The 12,212-nt window shown below is 45.1% G+C and overlaps 1 protein-coding gene across 8 annotated transcripts in view; it reads right to left on the bottom strand.

Annotated features, from left to right (window-relative positions):
• The window catches only part of LOC146821629 (synaptosomal-associated protein 25-like), a 491,673-nt gene extending 479,721 nt beyond the window's left edge, over positions 1 to 11,952 (bottom strand). For 5 of the 8 annotated variants that reach the window (XM_085612672.1, XM_085612670.1, XM_085612671.1 and 2 more), the window contains exon 1: positions 11,823 to 11,933. The gene's annotated coding sequence lies outside the window, so the exon portion shown is untranslated. Of the gene's footprint in view, positions 1 to 11,493; positions 11,633 to 11,822 lie in introns of those variants that run through there. The other 3 variants (XM_085612668.1, XM_085612675.1, XM_085612669.1) reach the window with 3 other exon arrangements.
• Between the last annotated feature and the right edge of the window lie 260 nt (positions 11,953 to 12,212).

Genomic DNA, 12,212 nt, shown 5'->3' with positions numbered 1-12,212 from the left:
ATGAGCTCACTAGAACTCCGGTCCCAGTGCGTAGTACTTACGATGGTAGAGGTGAGAACAGCATGAAAGACTTCTTACTTTTCTCCCAGTGTCACTTTAGTACTAGCACTAAGATTTTCCTTACATGACATTGCTATTAGTGACCACTTCACCCAAAGCATAACTCTGAAAATAAATCTCTTGGCCCAGAGGGGGGACACACACAGAGGCATTACTGTGAAGAACATTGATATCTCCCGTCGTAATGGGTATGCTTTAAGATGGTCCCTGGTAGATTTGTCCAATATTTTAGTGAAACTCATTTGAGATTAAAGGGCGGCTTTTGATTACTGCCTTGATGGAAACACGGAGGCAGAGGAATTTATTCAAGCGTTTGACCTTATAAAAAAAGGGCATTGGCGAAGGGTTCTTTGTTATGCAAAGCAAAACTATGACATCCCATCCTGGAGGGTTCGATGAAACTTGTTCTAAAGCACACAGGATGCGAAAACTTGCCCTAGCTAGAGAGCTGCGACAGGCCCTGGAGGGACGGTAATGCAGAGCCGCATATTATATGGCTATCAAGCAAGAAAAAAAATTCTTAAAGGAGGACACCCTTCATTGAGGGTGAAAAAATCAAGTTCACAACTACTTTTTCCTATTTGGGGATAGTATTTAGTCGTACTGGAAAATGGCAACGGGCTATAAAATCTAGGCAACTCCAATTTGCAAATACCATGACAGCCCTGCTTCAGTTCGCTGGTACCCAAGGAATCAAGCATCCGAGGGAAATGTTGACCATTTACAAAGCTAAATGTAGACCTACTGCCATGTATGGAGCCGAATTATGGGAATATGGGCAGACTGATAGCCTCCAACTCGAAGAAAACACCTTTTTGACAAACTTCCTAGCAGTTCCAAAAAGTGGTGAAATTTATGTTTGTCACACGGAATTAGGCATTGCTTACATTGCTGACCTGATTAGGATACAGCCAGTTCTTTTATGGCATAACATTTTGTCGTCTGAACATATCAAACTTAATCGTTCAATTATCACCGACTGTCTTAGATCCACATCAGCCCTCATAATTCCTTGGCTCAAATTTGTGTATAACCTCCTGGTAGACATTGGTCATCCTGAATATTTGACCCTCCCGAGAGCTTGGTTAACGTCCCAAGAAAAGTACTCAAAAAGAAATGTCTAACACTAGTAGAGGAAACGAGACTAGCATTTGAAATCTTGAAAACCGTCTGTTCAGAGGAACCAGATGATATTGACTAGTTTCAATATACAGTTTTATTTAGCCAATGTGTTTAAAGTGTGTCACAGGTTCGTGTTGGCTCGATTTCGTTTAGACATTTTCCATCATTTAATAAGTTTCCCAATTACTAACAATTGGTTCATCGACATGGGGAAATGTACCTGTGACGGAATCTCTTTGCAGAGCACTATGCATACTGTATTGTTTTGCAAATATTTTTCTGATGCCAGGAAGAAATATGTCAAACCTATTTTATGACAATTGGGCTTCGTGCAGTGCCGGCCAGCTTTTCTGTATTTGCAAATGTTACCTACCATCTATATCTGTACCGTAATGGCTCGTTTTTTATGGGCCGTTGTCAATTGCAGGCAGCTGCTATAGTGTAACCTGGAAATTAAACTGAGTGTGCTTCCGATGATTGTATTTGCACTTGTATCTATGTACTGTAGTTTTTTAAAGCTTTTTAAACTGCCTAGATTTTTGTACTGCTTTTAATCATTTTTATTGATGTAATAATGCAGCTTTTATGATGTATTTGTGAATTTGAATATAGCTTATTTTGACTGATTGAGTGTTTACCTACTTAAAACAATGTTTCCAGACTTCGGAGGTATATTTCTTGTACAAATGTATGAAAGTCAGCATGTAGATTGCAAACTATATTATTGGTAATGGTCCTAGTTAGGAGTGCAATTAGTATGTTAAAACAATATCTTTCTATATGTGTGCATGCTTCTAAAGCGGAAGTGTGACGTGATGTACCCAGTAGCAGCTAGTGACATTGAAAGTGATGGGTGCATAAGTTGGGTATGACTTTTGAGTAGCGAGTGAGCACTGTATTTACATTTACTTTTTTCTTGTAATTGTTTTGAAGACTGTGTACCCCCATAATGGGGGTCCCAACACACCCATTTGCACAGAATCACAATTACAACTGGAGTACATGACCACTGCCCTGTGCTCTCTGCAGAGAGGCCAAGGATTAGATGGCCATGTATTCTGAACAGATTTTAGACTGACTTGCGCACACTGTGGGAAACTCGCAGTGCCTTCAGCCTCAGCTCCAGAGCTCTCCATTGCAGCATAAACGCGTAGTCCTGCTGGTGCGACTCAGTTCAAAGGATGGGTGATCAGGAATGAAAAACTGCTCCGATGTACAGTGGCCTGGGATCTTGGGTGAAGTGATGTATATGGCGACTGAATGCCTCATCTGCAATATCAATTCTGTAGTGTAAGAGAAGCGCCAACAACGCAAATCATGTAATGAAGCTGGCACCGTCTCCCTAACTGTTTGTTTGGCGTGCTGCTTATGTACATGTGTTTTTGAACAGTGTGTAGAAAGTTAACACGATCAGGGCTTTAAGTGAGCCGGGTCCTGCCCATGCTGAGCACCAGCAGTTCATAAAAGCAGGTGCTGAGACGGGTCCCTCTCTCTCAGAATGGAAACAAAATCTTAACTCTGCGGCAGCTCACTGTTTTTGATGTAACTTTTATTCTTTTGCAGTTCTATATTGCAAAACTCGAAGTGCTTTACATGAGCACCAACGAGGACATATTCATTTATCTTTTGGTCGGCATGGGCGATTAAGTGATTCGCCGAGAAACACAGGAAGTTGAGCCGACGCTGAGACTCAAATCTGCTTCCTCAGCTCTAAAGCTGGCAGCTCTAGCCATTACGCCACAAACTCTCACACAAGAACTAAAGCATTTTCAATATTCTAAAGAACGAAGCTATAGTTGTATGTATGCATGTAGTATATTTATCTTATCCAACTAACAACCTTTGACAAAGCCAATAGTCCTGGCTTGTTGTAGGTGTAATGTTACTTGTTGTATTATATATGTGGTGGCAATAACAGAAGCAGCAAAATACCAGTCGGGTGGCACATTATGCTGAGCACATATTTTTAGCATAAATATTTTAAGCCACGCCCTTAACCAAATCGGCCACGCCCCTTTGAGAGACCCCCAGTTTTTCATCCCACTTAAAGCCCTAAACAAACTACAGTCAGACGTATTTGAACACATTAATTAGATAACTAGTGTGCCAGTGTGAAATGTTAATCGAGCCCTTTTGTAGAAGAAACTACAACTGGTGCCTCTATTGGCATTCCTGCAGTTACTCACTGTGAGTGCACATCATGGTGCGTACTGACTGTGTTGGTCTCCAGCCATGCCACCCGCACACAGAAGCCAGGCAGGATGCAGTCACAAAGTAAGGTCCAGGTAAACAGAGAGCTACTTTTCATGCTGTTGGCATGGTTCACGCTGCCTTACATCACAAGTTGTGGCGGCGCCTGTGGCAGATTTGAGATGTAGTACATTCTGCTACGTAGCACTGCTAACAGTCACAGTCCCGTCTTTTTTCTATTTCATTGCTCAGCAGCACCATCAACAGACACCCCAGATTCAGTCCTCCGCTGAACTATGTATCATCACTATATGTATCTAGAGACACCAATACATCCAGATCACATCACACGGTCACAGCCACACTTTGCAAAAGATGCAGGCGGGCATGGCAAGGCAAGTATTGCACCGGCCTATCTATCAGCGGCATTCCTCCATCGGAGCGCTCAGATCTCAGCTCCTGCTAGTATGAATGTCAAGTTCAATCTGCTATTACCTATACTTCGCTGGCACAGAGTGAATGCAGTGTGCTTTCACCTGAGCCAAAAAAAGACTTATTCCCTATGTATCATCACAAGTATCATTTTGAGAGTCTGGGTCCCTGTGCCGAATGATAACCTTTCATACCAATTAAATAGGTTTCCAGATCCGGCACAGAGTAGCTAGAGTACAGTTTTCTTTGCGTTCTGGAGACTGCGTTACAAGAACTACAAGTACCAGAATGCAAAGGTGCTGACATGTCTGTAATCTGTGACGACTAACTATTGTTTAAGCAAGCTTTCAATTCGATTAAAATGTGGCCTTCAACAAACATGGCCCTCAGTGGGACAGATATGACCATGTATTTAAATACAAAGTGCACTGTGTAATATTAGATAAATATTTATTATCGAATTTATTACCGCTTTAAAAAGATTTAGCTGGCGCACATCTGAGTGGAAAGATAGACCAGGAGCTGGGTGGTGAATGGTTAGACAACAGATGGTTTCCAGCCAGAATACAGCAAAGTCAAAGCACTAGCGAAAGACATGATGGCGATGCAAATGTAATCACATTGGTGAAACTTTTCGAGTAGTACTCGCGCTCGCCCCATATGGCATTCATCAAGACCATTGTAAAGGGTAACTTATATGACATGGTACCAAGAACCTTCCTATGGACCAACCGGTCCTCACAATACTACAACAGTCACAGCAAAAGCAATTTATAAAATCATGACGGTAAACCCAGTAACCTGGACTCGGGAATCTGTATGGCTATGCTTGGAGGGAGGATTAGCTATACTGGTTATATCTCACAGAAGCCCAAGTGAGTTATTAAAGGTTTCTTATAAGGGCAAAACATAAACACATTATTTTCTGGTGAGTTTCAGTCGGGCCTGTAACTGCGCTTCCCTTCCACTGCTGGTGCTTCCTTCCCTGTCACCGCTGTCTCCTCCCTCTCTCTGCTGTCTCTTCCCCTCTCACTGCTGTTACTTCCCTTCCCTCTCACCACTATCCCTTTCCACTCACTGCTGTCTCTTCCCTTTCCTCTCACTGCTGTCTCTTCCCTTTCCTCTCACTGCTGTCTCTTCCCTTTCCTCTTACTGCTGCTGCTTCTCCTCTCACCTTTGTCGCTTCCCTTTCCTCCCATGAAAGAGAGATGTAAGGAAAGAACGTGGGAAAGTATTTCCCCACAAACTCTGCCATGGCCCACCCACACGCACAGGGCTCAAAACCTGTCGGGGCGGGTACACCCTCCATCAGTCGCCATTGGAACATTCTCTACAAGAGGCCTTACTTTAACAATCACACAAGTGAACGGCAAAACATTTTTCATGCCCAGTTTATGATTTAGCAAAGTACGGGGTGCTGATGGCCGCTTTAATGTTATTATCTAGTTCACTGTATGTTATTAAGATAGAGTGCTGAGCGCCACCGTAATTATCATATGGGTGCTAAAATTATTGGAGTGCACGTGTCAAGCTGGCCGGAGAGAGGCAGCCGTCCAACCCGACATGCGCACTTGGGCCCCTACAAATTCTGACGTGATGTCTACTTTGTCAATCATATTGTGAGGCCTCACCCTCTCAGGCCTGCACAGGATTCTCCAGGAACTGCCTCAGCCTTGCTGCCTCAAGCCTCCATTGCTGCAACCACACCGACCGAGGCGCAAGGCAGAATAAAATGCCCTTAATGTGTTTAGCACTTTACTACTCATTTTATATTGGGTGTAGGATGGCCAAAATATGCGTAGGGCAACGCCCCAACGCCCTAAGGGAGACACCGCTGCTGTTTTTTTATATTTTCACATAGGGAAATGAAAAATCTCGGGCTGTTCTTTCCAACAATTCTCAACCCAATTCTGACACCAGAACGTGTTCATCTTAATCTTAAAGTGTTAAGACAGTGGCAGTTTCTGTTCATCAACCAATGGACCTTAGGTCATTAATCAGGAAATCAGATACCACACAAAGTTCATTCATAAACAAACCTAAAGGGACAGCACAGGTGGATGGGGATCGCACAGGGAAACCTTCTCCGATACAGTTCCAGTGCCATTAATGCTCTATACTCTTTGCAGCAAGATGTGCATAGTCCAAGGGCAACATTTCAGTTGCTTCGTCTTTACGTACTGTGATGTAATCCCTATATTAGTCAGTAGCCCCAAAAGGTTTTCAATGATCAGAAATAGCTCTCACTATAGAAAAGGTTGGAGACCACTGTAGCAGCCACATTGGCATCATGAGCCCTGCAGGATCACTGTGGGTCCCATGTTTTTCACCTCTCAATTTCCGCTTTGAAAGTAGCCAGAATATCTAGGTGAGATATTGGAGAAAGAAGGAATTGTAATTGTAATTCGCATTTGTAGAGCGCGTTATCACCGTCAGGTCTCTAAGCGCTGTAAGAGAGAGCCGTACCCTGGCATGTGAGGAGATGTTTATTGATGAGGTTGTGCCCCAGGCTTCAGCAAAAAGGACTTTTTTGAACTTCTTCCTTAAAGGGAGAAGGGCGTGTTCCTTGCGCAAATTCTCCGGCAGCTTGTTCCAAAGTAGAGGATTGGAGGTCGAAAAGGCTCTTCCTCCTTTAGAGGTCGAGCTAAAGTTTTCGTAGCTGTCTCAGCAGGCCGACACATGTTCCTACTACTGCCGACACCTGCTGGGTCATAGAGAGCTTGGCATCAATTTTGATGCTCAAGCTTTTTACGGCCAGAGCCGGTTCAGGATTTGTGCCCAGCTCTTGTGGCCAAAAAAGGTCGCTCCAGGGGTTGGAGTCTGTGGTGATGGCCAGTACCTCGGTCTTATTAGGATTTATTTTGAGGGAGTTGGCCATCATCCAGTTGACAGTAAATTTTAAAATCTTTTGCATTCTTGTGTGGGCGACCGGAAGCTATCTATCTGGATGATAATTTGAGTGTTGTCGTCGTAGTTATAGATCTGACACTCCATGAGGTTCAGGAGCTGGAGGTAGGCGTTGAATAGGAGAGGTGACAACGCCAAACTCTGTGGTACCCGGCACAAGAGTTTGCCCGAATCAGACACATGCTTAGCCAGCTGTACTCTCTGGGATCAATCGTTGAGAAAGGATGTGAGCCAAATAAGGGTCATGCCCTGGATGCATAGCTCCGAGATCCGCGACAGAAGTTGGTCATGGTTGACCATATCAAATGCCGTGGATAGGTCTAGCAAAACCAGGGCACATGGCTTTTTCTTATCGGCCCTTAACTTGAGTTCATCCAGCACTGACAGCATTACCATTTCCATGCTGTGATGAGCCCTAAACCCTGCCTGATTATTTTGCAGGAGGTGGTTTGCTTTTATGTGGACCGACAGGGATTTCAGCAAGTGCTGTTCCAGCACTTTCGCCAAGAATGGGAGTTGGGAGATCGGCCTAAAGTTTTTTAGGTTCTTCACGTCAGCCCCTGTTTTTTTTAGAAGCGGGATGACGCAAGCTTCCTTAGAATTGGTGGGGACGTGGCATGAGTCTAGAGATTGATTTAATAGCGAGTGGACCTCGCTTTCTATCCCTGGTAGTGCCAACTTAAAGATCCTCGGAGGGCAGGGGTCCGCAGGTGACCCTGACTTAACCCGCCCCATTAAGGGATACAGGAAGTCGCGGGTGAGCCTGGGGAAGATGGTGAGTGGTTTAACATATGTGGGAGGCAGAGGTTCTGACGCTAAGTGACAGTGGACAGTAGGAGTAAGATGAATCTCCGTCAGTAGGTCCTTCCCTTTCTTTGAGAAGAAGTACTGGAACTTGTTGCAATCTTCCAGACAGAAGGGGGGCTTCTGTTCCTTAGTTTGTCTCAGCTCTTATAGAATTCGAAAGGTTTCTTTTTGTGTGTTGTCAGCAGCCAAAATCCTAGTTTCGTAGAATTCTGCTTTCCTTGTTAAAATTGTTTTTTTATAGACTGCAAACATAGAGTGACATTCTAGCCGGGCACCTGGGGCGTAAGCTTTACGCCAGGCTGTCTCGCGCTGGCGAAGGGTTTGTTTCATGTTTCTTAAAACTTTGTTGAACCAGGGGGTGCCTTTGCCTTTGTCCCTTACTCTTTCCCTACGCATTGGGGCTACCATGTCGATGGTATTCTTCAGCCTTGTAGACAGGGTGGCGCTTTCTACATCAAGGTTTCCCTGTATAGGACTTGGGGTGGCTGATTTGTGTAGTGTGTTAACCAGGTCATCAGCTCTAATTTTTTTCCAACCCCGCAGCACTTTCCACCCCAGGGGAGGATGGGCTGCTTGCTTTGGGGGTGGGAACCAGCCTCTGATTAAATGGTGATCAGACCAGGCGCAGGGACTGATATCTATTGGGCTGGTAAATGGATAGGATGTCCAGACCAAATCGAGTATGTGGCCCTTCTCATGAGTAGGACCATTCACTAATTGTCTGAGTTCCAAAGAGATCAGTGCCTCATCCAACTGTTTAGCCTGGCTGTCTTTTGGAATCTGATTCCAGTGTAAGTTTAAATCCCCAATCACCAGGATACATTGATACCGTTAGCGGATATCGTAGACTAATTCCGTAAAGAGCTCGACAAACTTGGGTGACGTTCGTGGGGGACCGTACACTATCAGAATGACTAGACAGGTGGTCTGGGAGCAGATCTTAGCCCCCAACACATCTGCCCCCTCAATGCTTTCTGCACATAGAGTATCTGTCTTTAGCTGTTGATTATACAGAATCACGACTCCACCCCCTCTGGTGCTGCCCGGTCTGTTGTAGCAAAGGGCAGCATAGTTTGGGGGCATGGCGGCTACCAAGTCCGGAGCTGAGGACTCCTCGAGCCAGGTTTCTGTGACTCCTTGGATGTCCAGAGGGTCGTCTTGGAGGAGCGAGAAGACCTCAAGATTGTGTTTCTGCAGAGAATGGGTGTTAAGGGTAGCCATCTTTAGTCCCCATGGGCCAGTGAGCCAGCCTAGGAGGATGGATTGTGGGACTTAGGCTACCTGTTCCCATTTGTGGCCTTAATAGCCTTTCTGAACTGAGTGCGTCAGCTACGTTATTATCAAGTAGCGTTGTGTCTAGTTTTAGGGTCAGGAGTTCATCCGCGGAGTACCAGTGGCGGGGGCCAGGGGACTGGCCCCTGGTCCCGGTCGGGCGTGGACGGGTGGGCAGACGGGCACAGACGGGCGATTCCAACAGTTTTAAAAATAGCAGTTTTAAAAATAGTAGCGTTTTACAAACAGAACAGCAGCACCATGAGCAGACCTCCACGGGTGTAGGCGCGTCTCTCTTGTGTCTCTCTCTGTCTGCGCGCTTGCTTCAGCTTTGCTAATAAGCGTTAAACTTCTCGCACCCACCACTCAGCCCTGCTGTGCAGCAGCTGATTGTCCCCGAGCACTAGACCGTGAGATGAAGTGGCAGTGCTCCAGCGGAAGTGAGGGAGCGCTGAGCGTGAGTCAATGACAGTGCAAAATACAAGTGCATGCAGGGCTGGCTTTAGTGCTGGTGACGCCCTGTGCGACAATGTTTGTTGGCGCCCCCCCAATGACCACCTCCACCACAGATTCTCTCACTAGCACCCTTTAACAGTGACCAAGTCACCGTAACCACACTCTCTCAGATGCATTGAATTAGTTATATAGCGCCACTCATACCAGTGTAGGGTGTCCGAGCCCTTTGCATCACACACACATTACACAGAGATAATCAATCATACAAGTGTAAATCAGTGTATAGGAAATGTTACTTAAGCCAAAGGACTGAAAGTGTAGGAGTCACATGTCATCCATACCGGTAGGCAGTATAGTTTAAGAGTGCTTGGTGTGGAGAAGCACAAACGCAGAGTTGAAAAAGAAACAGATTAGTTGGGAGTTTTCTTTAATAATAAGAATCGATTTCTAGCCGAATTAACCCTTTTTGCAACATTAATCAATGTTCTAATAATGTATACTTTGTAGTGTGTATGCAGTTCTGGGATGAAAGTTAATAGCTCACTGTTGTATATTAGGACTTTAAGTTATAAATTGCAAGTAACAAAAGGATGTCTCTTTTGAAAGCAGTAATCTGCTGACCTGTTTACGTCATATGTAATCTACTTGATGCAAGTTCTTTGCAGCAGGCATATTAACCCTCTGCACTAACTTCACCTAAGTCAAAACCTCAACTATACAAAACGCTGATCTCTCTCCAGGAAGATAATTAATCACACGAGTTTTCTTGACATTTATGTGAGGCCTGCTAATTGCAGGCGGAAAGAAACGCTGCAGCAGGTGCTTCAAAAGCTTAATAAACTTTCAAACAGGGCGCCCCCAGGAAGCCAGCACCCGGTGCGGTGGCACCGGTCGCACCGCCCTAAAGCCAGCCCTGAGTGCATGGTACAGTTTTTACAGTTGTTAAAGTTTTAAAAGGATTCCAACAGTTTTAAAAATAGCAGCGTTTTAAAAATAGTAGCGTTTTACAAACAGAACAGCAGCGCCACGAGCAGACCCCCATGGGTGTAGGCGCGTCTCTCTCTGTCTGCGTGCTTGCTCCAGCTTTGCTAATAAGCGTTAAACTCCTCCCACCCACCACTCAGCCCTGCTGTGCAGCAGCTGACTGTCCCCGAGCACTAGACCGTGAGATGAAGCAGAAGTTCTCCAGCAGAAGTGAGGGAGCGCTGAGTGCGAGTCAATGACAGTGCAAAATACACGTGCATGGTACAGTTTTTACAGTTGTTAAAGTCTTAAAAGGATTCAACAGTTTTAAAAATGGCAGCGTTTTAAAAATGGCAGCGTTTTAAAAATAGTAGCGTCCTACAAACAGAACAGCAGCGCCACGAGCAGACCCCCACGGGTTGGCGCGCCTCTCTCTAAGCGAGGCATTTGGCGTATCACTACTATGTGTATTCCTCATTTCTAAAGGGAAGTTACCGATGATATCAGTAACGCTGGTGGGGGAGTCTTACCAGGAAGAATAAAGTGGCACTAGTAATGATGTCACTGCTGGTGAACACACAAAACTGACTCTGGAGTATACATAGTCCCCCTTTGTGAAGGTCGTAAATAACCATAATCGAGTTCAAACAACAATAAAGATAACACCCATCTAGATAACAAAGAAGTACTTAACTAATCCTGCCAAGACTTCTATGCACCAGCCACTGCAGCATAATGTGTACCCTGCCATCGTTCAGAAGTCAGCAACATTACAACCAACAAGAATCAGAATGAAACAAAATCGTATATATTGTGTGTTCTCTTTTCTCTATGGTATAATGCATGTTAACCATACATTTCCACATAACTCATATGTTTCTCTTTCAGCGCTCATAATAGTTCGCCCAATCCTTTACCAATCACCCACCCATCCCGCCCGCTGCCCCGTTCCGTTCTTCCTTCGTTTAGAATAACGTGGAAATGGGTGATATTGAAACACAAATGCACATTATAGGTGTTTTTAGACCAGTGATTTGATTCATGAACAACGTATAACAATGTAATGTAACGCTGGTGCTTACGTAGTATGTAAAATGTAAAAACGGTTTAACAATAACGGAGAATAAAATAGTATCATACATTCTGAATGTGATATCCTATAATCAGACACCCCCAAACCCTCCAGACACGCGCAGTCAACGCACACGGACTCCGAAACCTTCACGACCTTTAACAGAAATTATCGAATAATCCCACCAAATCTCGATGCTGTTTCGTACTTACTCCGTCAAGGTGAGCTCGATTTCAATTTGCCTTTCTTAACCCTGCTACTGTTATATAGTTGTTTTACTTTGTTTAAAAGGTGATAAAAATATCTGAAGACGCGTCAAGGACGCCTGGCTCCACTTGAACAGGAACTACACCTAACGCTCTCCAAGGTCCTGAAGATCCACGTCATCGTTTGGGCGCTGCCGGAGGTGTTTCAACTAAAGACAATACAACAACAGGTGGCGCACTCCCGCCCACAGCGCTGTCCAGCGTGCTGAACCTTTCACACCCTGCAAATCAAACTCTTCTGAATCAGTCTGGGGACTCCCGAACCTGTGTCTTACCTCTCGTCCAGGCAGGAGACGTCAAACATCCGATCGCTAATATTCTGCTTCCAATCCCACACAACTTCAATGTCCGAAGACAAGGTAAAGTGATCGGACAGCGGATTTAATCTGATTGACAGGATGAGGGCGGAACTAGGCGTGGCTTTGTGGGTGTACCTTCCAGTAAGCCCTGCGATTGGCTAGTAAAAAATGACTCGTCTAAAAGAAGGTCACACCCATCCCCAGAGAAACCGGAGTACACCAACCGCTTGCCCCGGAAGACTTAGCTCAGTCTTATGTGAGCCGTTAGTTCAGGCACTCCAGGCTGTGTGTGTACTGCAGTCGCCTCAGAGACGGTGTGCAGACAAATTGGTACTCGGTCCGCCTCGCGAAGTGCTCCACCTGTGA

This window comes from Triturus cristatus, chromosome 6, assembly GCF_964204655.1.
Source record: "Triturus cristatus chromosome 6, aTriCri1.1, whole genome shotgun sequence".
Classification (NCBI taxonomy): domain Eukaryota; kingdom Metazoa; phylum Chordata; class Amphibia; order Caudata; family Salamandridae; genus Triturus; species Triturus cristatus.
Note: the sequence above shows the minus strand (reverse complement) of the source record. Positions and strands in the feature narration are given on the sequence as shown.